This window comes from Alexandromys fortis, unplaced genomic scaffold, assembly GCF_014885135.2.
Source record: "Alexandromys fortis isolate MF-2015 unplaced genomic scaffold, M_Fortis_MF-2015_v1.1 scaffold_32, whole genome shotgun sequence".
Classification (NCBI taxonomy): Eukaryota; Metazoa; Chordata; class Mammalia; order Rodentia; family Cricetidae; genus Alexandromys; species Alexandromys fortis.
In genome coordinates, this window is record NW_026067938.1 from 6,921,445 (window position 1) to 6,933,925 (window position 12,481).

Genomic DNA, 12,481 nt, shown 5'->3' on the forward strand with positions numbered 1-12,481 from the left:
TATTTATTTATTTATTTATTTATTTTGAGACAGGGTTTCTCTGTAGCTTTGAAGCCTGTCCTGGAACTTGCTGTGTAGACCAGGCTGGCCTCGAACTCACAGCGATCTGCCTGTCTCTGCCTCCCGAGTGCTGGGATTAAAGGCGTGTGTCACCACCACCCTCAATCTGTTCTTACAGAACCCAGGACCAACTGCCCAGGATAGCACTACTCACAATAGATTAGTCCCTTCCACATCAATCAGTGAGAAAAGGTCTTACAGACTTGCCTACAGCCAGATCTGATGGACACATTTTCTTAAGTCTCCTTTCAGGTGGCTTTAGCTTGTGTCAAGTTGACATAAAAATAGCCAGCAAAATGATGGATGTGGGAGGGCCCAGCTCACTGTGGTAGGTGGCTCTCTACCCATTAGCAGGCGATCCTGAGTTATATAAGAAACGAGGCTCAGCCAGCCTTGAGGTGCAACCCACGAGGACCAAACAGGAGGGGATGTTCTTCTGCAGCCTCTGCTTCAGGTCCTGACTTGAGTTCCTGCCCCAGCTTCCCTCGGTGATGGAGTGTGACCGGAGAGTTGTGAGTTGAATTAAACCCTTTCCTCCCCAAGTTCCGTCGTGTTTTAGTACCGTATGGGAAACCCTAACTAAGACATATGTTTATTTGAAATCATTTTTATCTTTCATCTCCCTGCCACCGTTACAACCGGCAATGGCTAACTCAAGTAACCTGGAAAATGCTCTATTTCCCCAGCCTAAGATTCCTTCACTCGTTTAATGCTCTCACAGTTTAACAGTGTGACCTTTGAGGGGTGGGGGAGGAAGAAGAAAGAGATAAAACAGAAAAGAGAAGACATTGAAGAGGGAGAAAAGAGAGCAAAGTAGAAGGCAAGGAGACTAAGCACACTGTGAAGACTCTTGAATGGCCTTGACTCATTCATCTGTACACATGAGCTACTCCCGTACCCCAGCAACCATGTTACCTGACATAAACTCCTTACTTTGGCTCATGAGTTCAGTCCATCGTGGCAGAAGAGGCTGGAGAAACAGCTTTAGTCATAGCAACGGGAGCAGTAGTAAGCTACTCGCGTTCACTTGGAAAACCTAGAAGCAGGGAGGGAGATGGGCACCCGGGATGGCTGACAGGTAAGCTTAAAAGCCCACCACTAGTGACCTGCTTCTTCCAACATAGCCACGTATCCTAAAAATTCCACGATTCCCAAAGTAACACCACCAGATGGGGGGGGGAGCAAGTTTTTAAACCAAGAACCTGTAGGAGTTCAAACCATAACGCCACAGTTATATGCTGCTTTTGTTTCCAGAATTTAACTGCGTTCCATTTTATAGTCAGACACTTACGTCTTCTTCTAAATCATTTCAAAAGCCCAGAATCTCTCACAGGCCTGCTGTGTTGGTGAGCTTGTTCTTCTTTCACACCCTAAAGATTGATAGCATCGTGGGGAGTCCTGGCAGCATGTTGGTGTCTTGCTCCATTTTTGTCAACTTGACACAAACCAAGACATATCAGGGAAGAGAGGCTCTCAACTGTGGAACTGATCCCATAAAATTGGCCTTCGGGCATGTCTTTGGATACATTTTCTTGATTGATAATTGATGTAGGGTTGCCCAGTAGGTGGTACTGTCACTGGTCAAGAGAGCTCGGGCTGTGTAAGCTATCGGTCCTAAACAAGATGAGCGATAATAAGCGATAGTGTTCCTCCATGTTTTCTGTGTCAAACTTTTGCTTTCATTTCCTGCCTTGGCTTCCCTTGATGATGGACTGGCTGTCACCTATCAGCCAGATAAACTTCTTTCTCCCTCAGATTGCGTTAGGTCAGTATTTCATTCCAGCAACATAAAGCTAACCAAGACAGTTAACGTATTTTTCATTGTGTTTGCCTTTTCTTAAAGCTAAACACCAAGCAGCTTCTTTGGAAATCACTAGAAGCCTTTGGTAGGCTTTGGAGCCTGGATAATTGTTTCGATGAAGCCTGCAGTTGTCATGCCAACTTCCTCCAGCTTTAACAAGGAGTATCATTTATTCAGTTGTAATGAGGCACAGTGCCACGCTGCTGTGCACCAACTGGCACGCGCCAGGCAAGCCAATGCGCACATGGTGACTTCCGTTCAGTAGAGGAAAGCCATGACAACTTTGCGAGGACATTTTCCACGGCACTTAGCATCACAAGTCTAAGCAAATGCTGGGCTGCCACAGATGCGCACAGCAAAGCGGAAGTTACACGAACAGCTAGTTCTACAATGCCAGCGAAGCCCGCGTGCCCGAAGGCAGTGCCAACCGTGTTAGCATGTCACTCCGAGGCTCAGCGACTGGCAATTTTTTCTTTGTATATCCAATTTTAAAATTAAAATGTTAGCATATGAACCAATGAAGTGAGACCCACTAGCCAAAAGAGGGCAGTTTTCAAAGATGCTGAAGCTCTGAGCATCCCCTTTGGCCTGCAGAGCTGGAGCGTGGTCCCTGAGCTGGAGACTTATCTCGTCTTCCTGTTCTGTTTTCACAGCCCCCCACACACACACCCCCACCCCCCACCCCCCCCACCCAGCTCCAACACTAGCGACACGAGAGTTCAAATCTCAGCCTGGAGGGAGAGCTTTCTGGAGGAAAAAGACAATAATTAAGCTTATTTGACGTCTCCTGCCTAAACTACCAGCAGAGTAATTTCTCGTAGATCAGACTTCATTGCCTGAAGGCTCATGGGTAAATATATATATTTTTGTGGCTTGCTAAGAAAAGAAGGCCCCTGGTCTCGGTTTTTAAACCTCCGAATTGATATTGACATACGTGTTGTGAAACACCCACCTGAATCTCATAGCAGAATTAGGAACTAATCCCGAGGAAGAATTCTGCAGTTTGTGCGTTCCTGCGGGTGGCTATTTTTGCTTAGTGCGAGTATGATTTCTTTTCTTCCACCTTCTCCCAACAACTCTTTTCACAGTGGTTGAAAGTTCACACGTAAAACCCCTCCCTTCCTGGTTCGCCAGCAACCACTTTGCTTCACAGATTCTGAAACAATTCCCAGCCAGGTCTGGGAAAGGGGGAAGGGTAAATTCTGCAGACTGGAAGCTGTGATAAGAATCTACAGAGGAAGGAGGCCAGACCAAGGCAGGCCAGGGCTCAGCAGTCTCTGGAAGGAATTTACAAAGCCCTAGAAGAACTGCCTCGGGGAGCTCAGCACTCTCCCCTCCAGTCAGCCCGCAGGAGGAAAGGACATGATCTGTCTTGGCCTTGGCCGCTCTGTCAATGCATGTGGACCTCTTGACAAGAAAGCAGCACCTCAGAGGTTGCTGTCTCTCACCTCGGCCACACTGCCTTGCACAGCAGCACATCTGGGGCAGCTAGGAAACATCTGGGGCAGCTAGAAACCCTGACTTTTTCCTCCTGGCCACAGGCTCCACATTTACGCCCCTCGCTCATCACAACAGACGTACAGATATAGCTCATATATTTGTATATTCAGGTCGATTTTTTTTTTACGAACACAGAGCCTCACTCTGTGTGTCTGTGAGTGTATGTGTCTACATATGTGCACCTCTGTGTGAGTGTCTATGTATGTCTACATATGCACACCTCTGTGTATATGTGTATATGGGCACTTACATATGTGCACCCCTCTGTGTGTATATGTCTGTGTGTCTACATATGCACACCCCTGTCTCTGTCTCTCTCTGTGTATATGTATACATGCACATGCATAGGGTGGCCAGGTCAACATTAAATATCTTTCTCAATCTCTTCCCCTACCCTCTTATTTCTTTTAGTTTTTTTTTTTTCTTATTTTAAGTATATGAGTATTATGTCTGTGTGCCCCTTGCATGCAGAGCCCTTGGAAGCCACAAGAGGATGCCAGGTCACCTGGAGTTGGAGTCATAAATGTGTGAAGCTATGTCGGGAAGAAAGTGAACTCAGGTCCTCTCGATGAGCGACCAGTAACGGCTAAACCCTCTCTTCAGCCTCCTTCCCCACGATTTCTTAGCACAAGGTCTCATGGATCCTGGAGCTCATCAATTTGGTTAGGGAGACTGGCAACAAGTTCCAGGGATCCTTCTCTCTAGGCCTCCTCAACTCATGGGATTGCAGGCATGTGCTACCAAGTCCCTGGATTATTTTCTGAGACATGGAAGCTAGGGGTTACGAACTCAGGTCCTCACACTCACCCAGCAAGACTAAACTATCTTCACCCACTGTCTGAACTATCCTCCCAGACCTCCAGAAGTGTGTTTTTGACTTTGTTGATTGTGTCTGTGTGTCCCAGCAAGATCCTGAGCTTTTCTATCGGTTGTCAGTCAGCCCTATCAACATCAAGGGCTTTTCTCTGGGGAGGCGGTGCTGGAGAAAGGGGAGCGGTGAAGCTCCGAGAAGAGCAGATGTTTGATCTAAATAAAAAAGCATTACTGCTTCACAGGGATATGTAAATTCAACTTCTGCATCTGCTTATGCTAACCATTTTCAGCACAGGCTTCTTAAAATAATTACCAGCTCTTGAGAGAGATGCTCATATTTCTTCAGAAGACTTTGGCCTCAAGTTTTCTTATGGTCAATGACATCATCATAGGCTCCCAGGGGATGGCAGCGTATACCGGTATTTTCTGCAAATTATGGATTTGCCCCGAGTCTCTTGGAGAAATCAAAAGACAATAATAATTTTCCATTAAATGTGAACTTATCAATTTTTTTTGAGAAACCAAGACCATAAAGCTTTTTTTCATTCAGTGTGTACTTTTAATTTTTTTTTTTAATTTCTAAAGATATGTTTTATTTTTAATTATTTTTATGTGTATGGTCTGTGTAAATGTGTTCCACCTGAATGCAAGTACCAACAGAGGCCAGAAGAGGGCATCAGATTCCCTGGATCTAGAATTGCAGGGGGTTGTGAGCCACCCACCACGTTTGGTAGAAACCAAACTCTGGGCCTCGGCATGGGCAGCACGATTTTAACTGCTGAGCCCTCTCCAGCTCCAACTATGCACTGAAAAAAAAAATCACACTGATAAAATTACTTACTGCAAAAGAAAAAAGAAAAGGAATTACTAAATAGCAATATAAATAGTTAAGAGACATATCTTAACTAGAACTCAAACCACTATTGTTCAAATATTCTGTACTTGGTAGGTGCGCTAAGCAAGGACATCTGTGCCTTTATCTTTCATAAATATTTTATATGCCGCTGACCTACATTTTTCATGCTTCCCGCCGACCCTGTAAATGGAACATGACAACTCTGTGCGTGCCACAGACCACAACACGGGACATTAATGCACGGTAGAAGCATCAAATACTCCTATAGCCAGGCCCCGGGGGGGGGGGCTGAGGGAGTTATGTATCCCCCAAATGCCTGTCTAAATGTACATTTCGGTTATAGTCACCGCACACGCTGCGCTTCAGAGGGAGATAATAGTATGCAGTGTCTGGAAAAAGGTCGCGAAAGAAACGGTACCCCTGGCCGAGTTTCAGATCCAGTCATGTGTTGCAGTGAGAACGGGTTTGATCTTGGCAAAAGACAGGATAAAATATAAAATATAAGCAATGGTATCACATCAATCTAGGGTCATTTTATGCATCCACGAAATGATCCATATGAGAAGACATTCTTCATCTTTAGTGTATGTGTGTGTGTGTGTGAGTGTGTCTGTGTGTGTGTGTGATCAAAACTGATCTATTATTAACTGAATTATTTATGCTTAGATCTTTTTTCTTTAATTAATGCACTCTCTGTCCTGGATATGGGGTGTTAAAATCACCTATTATTAATGTGTTTCTAGTTCATGAAATTTACGCTTCATATGATAATTGCTGTGGCACATGGCACATAGATATTCCTAACTGCTCTGTCTTCATTATGTGAACCACACTCTGCTACATCTTATTACATCTTTCACAAGGAATCCATGTACGTCTCAAGACCCACCTCACGGAGAACTTGGGGATGCAGTCACTCGCCTGCTTAGAATCACCAACCCACCGTTCGGGTTTTTATTTTTATAGTTTTCGTCTGCCAATTCTGGGTTTTAGTTAGGGGCCCCTGACTGAACCATATTTGAGATGTGTTTATTATATATAGTGTGTGTTTGTCTTTTGTGTTAAGGATCAAGTTGAGAATTGTCACAAAAGGGCAAAAGCCTATTCCATTAATTAGCATGACTGCTATATTTAGCCATGTCATACTAATTTATAATTACTGTATGTGTTACCCTTTATTTTATACTTTAACTGTCTTCTTTCGTTTGCTACTTGTCTTTTATTTCTTTCGGCATTTCAGGGTATTTGTGTATTTTTTATGTGGTTATCTTTGTATTTTACTGCAGTACAGGTAATCCCCTCCCCTTCCTCCTGAATATTTTAGGGTAGGCTCCTCGTGGCCACTGTCTGGAGAACTGTCCATTATACCATTCTCCTTTCCTTCTCCTTCCATCCCTTTTGGCCATGCCTGATACTTTTATAGAACATACAGCGTTTAGATATTGCTCTTCAATCCACGGTCTGAGCTAGCCAACTAAACAGTGATTTTACCATGTGCTAAAATTACGTGAGAAAGCCCGTGTGCGCTGCCAATACTTTCTTTTCCCCAGTTGTCGCTTGTTTGTATGAAACTCATCTTCTGAAAGTCAACTGGCACCCAAACAGTATTTCCTCGGGTTATTTCCGAGCTGTTTCTCTCTGAATCTTGAAGGGCAGTTTAGCTGGATACAAAAGTGCCAGCTTGCCCTCTTTGCCCTTACGTCACTTAACAGTTGTTCCTATGACTGGCTTCCTTTTCACGTCATTCGTGAGAAGCCTGAAGGTCATAAACGATTTGACCTTTCACCTAGAGGGTCTGAAATGAGCTGGAAAAAACGGCCCCAGAAGGATATATCCAGTCCCAAATCCCTGGCACATATAACTATTCTCTTAATTGGAAAACAACCTTTGTAGATGTCATTCCGTGTCACCAATGCACGGAAAGTGAGCGGTGTTCCTTGAAGAACTGGCAAAGGAAAAGATGGCAGGGGAAGAAACAAGAGATAATTTTCCACAGCGCTGTAGCCGCCTCACAACGAAAGTCTTCATCTTTATTATCGTTATAACTGGAATGTCATTAAGAGATCTTGAGATGAGATTATCCCAGATTATCCAGGTGGCCCTAACATTCAATGAAAAATCTTCCTATGAAAGGGAGGCATGTAGTGTAGATCTGAGAGAGAACTAGAGGGAGGGCATGAAGCTGAGCTGAGACAAGAAAGACTGGATGGAGAAAGCCACAAGCCAGAGAACACCAGAAGGCACCAGAGCTTAGAAGAGATCAGGAAGGACTTTCCCCTGAGCCCTCAAGGGATCATGGCCCTGATGACATAACTGTGAGAGAATGAATACATGCATGTTATTTCAAACATCAGATTATGCTCACCTGTAGAGCAACATTAAGAAATTCATACAGACCCCTGGGGGAATCACAGGAGAGAGGGAAGAGGGGAGGGGGTAGAAAGACACACACACACGCGCGCGCACACACACACACACACACAGAGAGAGAGAGAGAGAGAGAGAGAGAGAGAGAGAGAGAGAGAGAGATTGGGATTTCAAGATCTTCTAGAAAATGCCTCAAAACTGCTCTTTCTAGGTCAGCTTTCCTAAATATAGAGTGGGTCCTTTCAATGTATAAATTTACATTTTTCTCTTATTTCTGGAAGGTTTATGGATTTCAGTTCTGTTCCACTGATGGCTTCTCCTCTTTCTAGGACTATCATTATGCGTACCTTAGGTCTTCCTTGACCAATGCACGGAAAGTGAGCGGTGTTCCTTGAAGAACTGGCAAAGGAAAAGATGGCAGGGGAAGAAACATGAGATAATTTTCCACAGCGCTGTAGCCGCCTCACAACAAAAGCCTTCATCTTTATTATCATTATAACTGGAATGTTCAACGGTTCCTTGTGTGCGCACACGATCCATACATTACGGCAGCTGTCTTAAGCTTGAGCCCAGTGTCCGCTATGGCAGCAGCGCCTCTGTGCCCCCGGTAACCCCACTTGCCGGATGCCTCTTCCTCCACATCTTCTGTCCCCTGCTGTGGTGTATGGACCCGCTTCTCCTATGTCAGCCTCAGAGCTGTCCTGACCCAGCTCCTTGTCTTGCTTTTAATCAACTTCTCATCCCTTACCTAAGGCTTCTGCTTACCCGACTGTTGGAGTCGGTTGAGGAAAATATAGCACTGTATTGCACCCTATGCAATTTACAAATAGAAATTTGTTGTGGATGTTTTGGGAGTACAGAAGTCCCAAGGCTCAAGCACCAGAAATTTGTACCTTTTATGTGTCCCCGCCTGTGGAGGGGCAAACACAACTTTTGTGCCTCTTTTAGGATGTTAATGATAACCCTTAGCCTCTGTCTTCAGAATCTAGCTATTTCCATTTTAATCCTGTTGTACTAGGACAATATCTGAACCTGGAATCAAAAGACCCTTCCACAGGGGTTGCCTAAGACCATCAGAAAATACAGATATTTACATTGTAATTATAATTCATAGCAGTAGTAAGATTACAGTTATGAAGTAGCAACAAAAATAATTGGTTCCTCACTACAACGTGAGGAACTGTGTTAAAGGGTCACAGCATTAGGAAGGCTGACGACCACTGTTCTAGGAATTAGCGTTCATCACATGGCCTGTGGAGGAAATACAGCATTCACGCCATGTCACCTGGTTATGTAATCTTCCCTAGTGTTGTTTATGATGCTGTCATTAAAAAAAATTACTATGGCAAAAAAAAGCAGCTTCAAAGAGAATGGGATTACTTGGCTTAGAGTTCCCGGTTACGATACACCACAGCAAGAAAGTCAGGACAGGCACCTGAAGCAACAGCTGTATCACATCTAAGAACAGAGTGAGGATAAACACATACGTACCTAGTACTTACTAAACTAGCTTGCTCTACTCTTTTAGAGGCTGAGATTCAGACCCAAGGAATGGCCCTTCCTGGGGTGGTTTCCCCACCTCATATAAGTCGATGGCAGGGGGAGATTCCTCACGGGCATGCCCACAGGCCAAACTGATTTAGACAGTTCTTCACTGAGGTCCTAGACGCAGGTGACTCTAGGCTGCATCAAGCTGACAATGAAAACAATCCTATCACATAATGGCTGGGGACTTCTATAGTGAACTCCCCATGGCTACCCTCAAGGAAGGGCTTCTCTCTACTTCACTGTCACCCAGGCTGGGGCCACAGACACCTGAAGAAGAATGGCCAGACCATTAGCCATCACTTTGACCCATTTTTTTTCTTCAAGGCATGTAAGCCTTTCACAATGGATGCCATTATGGAATTCAGTCATAGTTCCAACTTGGTACCACCACCAGCTTCTTCTCCCTTCAGGGCATAGCTGCCTCCAGCTGGTCTCATCCCTAGATTATATTCTTTCGCTGGAATCCAGTCCCTGACACACAGGGACAGCTCCTTTCCCATGAAGCTCCACGGCATTTATGACAATCAGTTCATCTAAGCAGAGGCCGTGGAAAGGTGTGTCCTAGCCTCACCCCTGGCATGTGTTCACATTCTCAAAGAGCAGCTGCCCCAGGCTGGAGAAATGGCTCAGCAGCTAATGGAACACACTGACCTCATCAAGAAGCACAGTTTGGTTGTTCCAAGCTCTCCTATAAGGAGAGTCACAGTTGGCTCTAATTCTAGCTCCAGGGAACCCCAGATCCTCTTCTGGCCACTACAGGCACCTGCACCCACATGCACATATCCCAAGCACACGTGTGTGCACACGCACACATAATTAAAATAAAACACACCTTCATAAAAAGAAGAAAAAAAATCTATTGGTTTAAAATTTAAAGCACCAGAAAGTTTTGTCTCTTCAGTGTTTATCAGAGAGGAACTTTCTCTTTGATCCTTTTATATCAGTGGAATTAGGCTCTTTCAATAAACTCCAAGACATGAGGCTGGAGGGGGAGGTTTTATATATGTATGTGTACACACACACACACACACACACACCTGCACACACCTTGGGGTTTTACTGCTGTGAAGAGACACCATGACTATGGCAATCCTTATAAAAGAAAACAATTAACTGGGGGTAGCTTCCATTTCAGATTTAGTCTGTTATTGTTATCATGGGAAGCATGGTGGTGTGCGGGCAGACATGGTGTGGAGAAGCAGCTGAGAGTTCTGCATCCACATCAGCAAACAGCAGCAAGAGACAGTGAGCCACTAGGTATGGCTTGAGCTTCCGAAACCTCAAGGCTCAAAGTGACATACTTCCTACCATAAAGACAGCTCTTCATAATAGGGCCATTCGTAGGCCCCGGGGCCATTTTCATTTAAACCACCGTGTGTGTGTGTGTGTGTGTGTGTGTGTGTGTGTGTGTGTGTGTGTGTTGCAGTCAAATGTTTGAGATCTGAGCTCCTCACTGATAAACTCTTGAATTCGTACGAGTCCAAGATAAGTTGGTACCAGTTCTCCAAAGCATGGTTCATAGGGATAGAGGCTGCCAGCGAGTGTCTACATTACGTTCGCTCTATAAACAGCATTATCGTGTTTAATATGATAACAGCCTCACAAGTCAGGTGTTAGCAGCCCCATTTTTAGAAAGTTCTCTCAAAATGTCAAGACAGTTGCCTAAAGTCATTAACAAGTAAAGAAAGAACTGAACCCATGAAGCCTGCCCTTGATGTCGTGGCATGAGGCAGCGCTTGGATGCAGAGGCAGGACTGTGGGTGCCAGGGCAGCCTCAGCAGCATAGCAGAAGGAGGGAGCCGGCCTGGATTATAGAGTGGGATCGAATCTTAAGAAAAAAAACAAGCATCAGGGGTCGGGGGAGAGGGAAAAAAAAAGAAAAAACAAGCGTCATCGAGGATGGAGAGAAGACTCAGAAGTTAGAACACTGGTTGCTCTTCCAGGGGGCATGGGTTCAATTCCCAGCACCCATGTGATAGGTTACACCTGTGTGTAACTCCAGTTCCAGGAAATCCCAGCCCCTCTCTTTGCTCCTGATGATACGATGCAGAGATAGGTATACATTTAGGCAAAGTACCTATCCACATAAAATAATGAAAATATTTAGAAATTAAAGAAAAAAACTAAGTCAAACTGAAAGCCTTGTTCTGGCCACTGTTGAGTTGCCTTTCCACCTTGACTGAAGTGTGCAGGGTGAAGCTGCCTCCCTCTGTCTAGTCTCGCTGCCTTTAGCATTCTTGCAATGGTTTCTTGAGGTAGACTAGAGGTCTGTAACATCCACTTTTACTTGTCCGTGGTGTGCCCATTTCTGCTGACATGGCTGGAAATCTAGAACCCCATTTTCCAGTCTTACAGCTGAGACCCTAACTGCAAAATTAGGCTCGACTTGTTTGCACAAGAACAGGAAGTCAGTAGTGAGGTCAAAGCCATTTTCCTGATTCAGCTGTAACCAGTCCCATACAGGACATGGATGGAGTCTTGGGACTTTCTAAAGCAGTGACTCAGGGTTCAGTTACTAAAGTCACGAGTATCAAGAGATAGTGGAGATGACCGTGACAGGGACTCTCCGACGAGAGTAAAGCCAGTGCAATGTGTCCACGCAGTTGATGCCTCCTCGTGTCCCACCTCCACAGTGGCGATGGAGGTGGGACCAGCCCTTCAGAGGCTTGTCCAGCCTGCCCACATAAGCACCTGCTTCTCTCTCGTCAATGCCTTTGTGCTTAAAATAGTCGCTGTGGTTTCTGCTTCCTGCAAGAGAACACTGCTGATACCAACCCTTTTCCTTCTTTTCCTCTTAACTGCTGAGTTCTGCAACTGCCAGCCCTGCAACGGATCCTGCGAACACCAAGATGATGGCTCTGGGTATCTCCACTGCTCCCCGTCTCCCTTGCCCTGCTTTACTGTCCTCTGTCACCTTTGCTGTCCCCCAAAGGTTGCTACTAATTGCTTGAATGGTTCCCACCCACTCACAGCTGGAATAAAAGTTCTCTTAGACGTTCCATTCACTTCCCTGTGGCTTTACCACCTAAGACCAGCACACACTGGGAACTTGATAGTGCTGAATGAATGAAGTCTATGTCTCTTCATAAAACATACCACGCCTAAACAAATGGATTAGCAATAGACTCATCAACAATAAATAAACATATAATAACACTTTCTCGCGAAGCTTAATTTCTTTTAACATCTTCAAAAGGAGCATAACACATATACATATATGTTCTGATTTTAACATAATATTCAGGGCAACCTATGGTTTACCTGAAACAGTTCCAACTTCAACAGTGAAGAGTCTCCATCCTATAGAACCTCTCCATTCTGGGCAGGTTTAGACCATTAGTTACCAAATTACCATCATGAGCTGCTAAAGAAAACCACTTAGAATTAAACCACTTAGAATCAGTCCTGCAAATAGAACCTTAAAAACATGCTGGACCATCCAGTGGCTTCCTTCCCTGTCATAGCCTGGTTACCATGTGATCCCCTAAAGTCACTAGTTAGAATCTGAGCGATCGTTTTTTGTCTGTATTTCACAT

At 44.8% G+C, this 12,481-nt stretch overlaps 1 long non-coding RNA gene across 1 annotated transcript in view; it reads left to right on the plus strand.

Moving 5' to 3' along the window:
• LOC126504834 (uncharacterized) overlaps nt 1-12,481 on the plus strand; it is a 27,102-nt gene extending 14,621 nt beyond the window's left edge. The window contains exon 3 of the long non-coding RNA XR_007592727.1: nt 7,727-12,481. This is a non-coding gene — a long non-coding RNA (uncharacterized lncRNA). The remainder of the gene's footprint in view (nt 1-7,726) is intronic.